Below are 4,465 nucleotides of genomic sequence, written 5' to 3'. Positions count from 1 at the left end.
ATGAAAAGAAAGAAAGAAAGCTAGCTCTTTGAAAAGAGATTCACTGAGATTAAGAGGGAAAATTGTATTAAGTCAAGCTGAAGTGTGAACAATGCCTTCCATTTATCTCTATTGGCTTTTTCTTTTGGCAAAAAAAAATTTTTTTTAACCTGATTCATGGGTTGCAAATGTAGCTTGGTCACAGAATGATTGCTTATCATGAGTGAGACCCTAGGTTCAATCTCCAGCACTGAACAATGAAAATATGAATATGATTATTTTAACAATAGAAAGAAGGAAATCGATTTTAGTAATTTTGTGATTCAAGTATAGATCATTATTCTGATGATGTAGGAGAGTAATAGTGCCACAAGAAACAGTAAAGAAAAAATAAGTCTTATGATTATCACATTCCTAGAATTCTTAAATTTGATGGAAGAATGTGCTATTTTTGAATCTTACATCTTTTTTTTTGTTTTTGTTTGTTGTTGTTGTTTTGAGACAGGGTCTCACTATGTAGTTGAGACTGACCTGGAACTCACTTTGTAGCCCAGGCTCATCTCTAACTCAAAGCAATCCTCCTCCCTCAGCCTCCAGAGGGCTGGGATTACAGGCGTGCGCCGCCATGCCTGGCCTGGCAAAATTATTTAAAATAGAACTGACATGGAAACTAACCAACCAAAGAAGGAGAAACAGAATTTATAGTCTGAGCCTACCTATGCTGTTTACCTTCTGTAACAACAAAGATACTGGGCCAGAGACTTAGCTCAGTGGCGCTGAGCCTGCCTCACAAGCGCAAGGTCCTGAGTTTTCCCAAAAAAAAAAAAAAAAAAAAAAAAAAAAAAAAAAAAAAAATTTGCCCAGTTAAAATAACAAAGATGCAAAAATTCTCTAGAAGATTTTAATAGAATCTAAAGTTCCATATAATGACATGTATTAAAAGTGTCCAGGGCTGGAGATGTAGCTCAGTGGTACTGCCTCCTGCCTTGCAAGCGCAAGATCCTGAGTTTGATCACACACACACACACACACACACACACACACACACACAGCCAGAATGCAATCTAAAATTACTTGACATACAAAGAAAAGGAAAATATGAGAAACAAACAAAAGCTACCAACCCTGAGAGAAGTCAGAAGTTGGAATTATTAGATAGATCTTCTAGCAGCTGTTATAACTGTCATTCATAAAGTAAAAGTGAACCTATTTGAGATAAGTTAAAGAGAAATTTTCAGCAGAGGAAGAGAAATTTTAAATGAAAGAGTCAAATGAAAATTTAGAGTTGAAAAATACAGTGTATGAAATAAAATTTTATTGTATATGAAACAGACGAGATGATGGAGCAAAGAGTCAGTTAATTTGGGAACGGAGCAATAGAAATTTTCCAATGTAAGGACTGAGAGAAAAAAGATTGAAAAACCCCGGATCATTAGGGACTTCTAGGACAATATTGTAAGATATAACATTTGTCATTGCCGCCTCAAAAGAAGAAATTGGTGCAAGAAAAATATTTGAAGAAATAATGGTTAAAATTATTGCAATTTGGTGAAACAAACAAGGTTATAAAATTGAAAAAAAAATTATAACCAAACTTCCAAAAACCAAAGATAAGGGGTAAAATCTTGAAAGATCTTGAAAAATCATATACAGAGCCCATCCATGCCACAGTGAAAAGACTTTAAAGTGCTTAAAGAAAAAAAAAAGATTAACTGAGAATTCTGTAACATTGAAAATAGCCTTTAAGTAAGATGAAGAGGTAAAGATATTCTCAGAGAAAAAAGACTAAGATATTTCACTGATAGTAGATCTGCTCTAAATGAAATGCTAAAAGTCCTTTAAGCTGATGGGAAATGATACAAGAGAGAAAGAACATTAGGAATGAAGGAAGAACAAACCTATGTCTACATAAATGTTACAGAATATTTTTTCTCTGTAAATTCAGTAAAGAATGTAACTGTTGGAAATAAGAATCGCAAGATTGGTGGAGGTTCAGTATTATAGATGTAATATAATTATGACATAAAAAGGGGTAAGGCTAAAGAGATTGACTTTTGTAATTGTTGTTTTTGACAGGGTTTCCCTTTGTAGTTCAGGCTGGCCCTGAACTCACTATGTAGACCAGATTGGCCTTGAACTCATGATAGTCCTCCTGGCTGAGCCTCTCCAATGCTGGAATTATAGGCATGCACCACCACACCTGGCCAAAATCTTTTCTACTTATGTTTAATACATTTTATTAATATTAAAGTAAATATATTGTGCTAATATTAAACTAAATAGAAGGCTAAAGGAATGTAGGTATTTTGAAATCCTTAGCATAACCATTAAAAAGTAATAAAATGACCACCTTAAACTGGTGGCAGTGGTGCAGGCTGAAGAAGATGTGCTTGTTGTGTGCTGATATAGTTTTGGAGGATGAGTCATGTGACTTGGCATGCATAGACCAGCAGTTTGCTGGTTTAGACCTGAACTCTTCTGATAAGGAACAGAGAAGCATCCAAAGGTCTCTACAGTAAGGAAAGTTCAGGATGGAGCTTTGAGTCTCGTGATTCAAGAGGAAAGAACAGTTACTTCAGTGATCATGGAAGTGGATCAAAGGGAAGATTTGATGATTGTGGGTGGAGTGAGTATGATGGTGTTGGCAGTTGTGACAGAACTGGCTTTGGCAAATTTGAACATAGTGGACATAGTCATAGGTGTGACAGATCAGATGAAGATGATTGGTCAAAACTGCTTCTTCCAAATGAATGCTTAGGACAATAACTTTTTTCTGGAGGAAATACTGGAATTAACTTTGAGAAATATGACAATATACCAACAGAGGCAACTGGCAATAATTGCCCTCCACATACTGACAATTTTAGCGATGTTGAGATGGGAGACATTATCATGGGAAATATTGAACTTAATGGTTATATTCATCCTACTCCAGTGCAAAAACGTGATTCCTACTATCAGAGAAAAAAGAGACTTAATGGCTTGTGCTCAAACGGTCTGGAAAAACTGCAGCATTTTGTCTGCCAATCCTGAGTTAAATATAGACAAATGGTCCAGGAGAGTCTTTAAAGACTGCAAAGGAAAATGGAAGGTATGGGCACTACAAACAATACCCGGTCTCCTTGGTGTTAGTCTCAACAAGAGAATTGGCAATGCAGATCTATGAGGAAGCCAGAAAATTTTCATACCGGTCTAGAGTTCGTCCTTGAGTAGTTTATGGTGGTGCTAATATTTGCCAGCAGATTTGAGACTTAGAATGTGGTTGCCACTTACTAGTTGCCACTCCAGGATGTTTGGTGATATGATGGAAAGAAGAAAAATTGGATTAGACTCCTGCAAATACTTAGTGTTGGATAAAGCTGACAGGATGCTGGATATAGTATTTGAACTCTGATACGGTGTTTTGAACAAGATACTATGCCACCAAAGGGTGTTCATCACACTATGATGTTTAGTGCTACTTTTCCTAAGGGATATGCAGATGCTTGCTCATGACTTCTTGGATGAATACATCTTTCTGGATGTAGGAAGAGTAGGCTCTACTTCTGAGAACATCACACAGAAAGTCATTTGGGTGGAAGAGTTAGATAAACGGTCATTTCTACTTGATCTCTTAGGTGCAACAGGAAAGGATTCACTGACTTTAGTGTTTGAGGAGACCAAAAAGGGTGCAGATTCTCTGGAGGATTTCTTATACCACTAAGGGTATGCTTGTACCAGTATTCAGGGAGACTGATCTTAGATTGAGAGTAAGCACTTTCGCAGTTTTGCTCAGGGAAAAGTCCAATTCCAGTGGCCACAGCTGTGACAGCAGAGGTCTAGACATTTCAAATGTGAAATGTTATCAGCTTTGATTTGCCAAGTAACATTGAAGAATACATGCATCATATTGGCTGTACGGGATATGTAGGAAAACTTTGCCTTGACACCTCATGCTTTAGTGAAAGAAATATGAGCATCATGAAGGATTTATTAGATCTCCTTATGAAAGCTAAATAAGAAGTACCATCTTGGTTGGAAAATATGGCTTTTGAACACCATTACAAGGGTAGCAGTCATGGATGTTCTAAGAGATTTAGTGGAGGATCTGGTGCCAGAGACTATCGACAAAGTAGTGGTTCCAGCAGCTCTTGTTTTAGTAGTAATCATTCAAGCAGTAGCCACAGTGGTAGTGGTGGTCACAGCAACAACAGAGGATTTGGTGGAGGTGGCTACGGAGGCGTCTACAATAGTGATGGACATGGTAGAAATTATAACCAGGGTGTTGACTGGTGGGGCAACTGAATCTCCTTTGCTACAGTCATCATCTTTTCATATAAGCCAATGTGGAAACCACATGTAACTTAGCCAAACTATAATACGTAGCTTCAAAAACTTGCAGTACATTAGCAGCTGTGATTCTCCTGAAAATTCCAAGAGAGCTCAGAATCCCAAGAAGAAATCAGCAGAACAACTACAGCCCTATTCTGAAGTTGAAGACTTAATT

General features: G+C 37.2%; 1 pseudogene; it reads left to right on the top strand.

Annotated features, from left to right (window-relative positions):
* Positions 1-2,393: 2,393 nt before the first annotated feature.
* LOC104867906 lies at positions 2,394-4,263 on the top strand (annotated as a pseudogene).
* Positions 4,264-4,465: the final 202 nt, after the last annotated feature.

The sequence above is a fragment of the Fukomys damarensis genome, unplaced genomic scaffold, assembly GCF_012274545.1.
Source record: "Fukomys damarensis isolate Sample0158 unplaced genomic scaffold, DMR_v1.0_HiC HiC_scaffold_12, whole genome shotgun sequence".
NCBI classification, from domain to species: Eukaryota; Metazoa; Chordata; class Mammalia; order Rodentia; family Bathyergidae; genus Fukomys; species Fukomys damarensis.
This window is presented reverse-complemented; position numbering and strand designations above follow the sequence as displayed.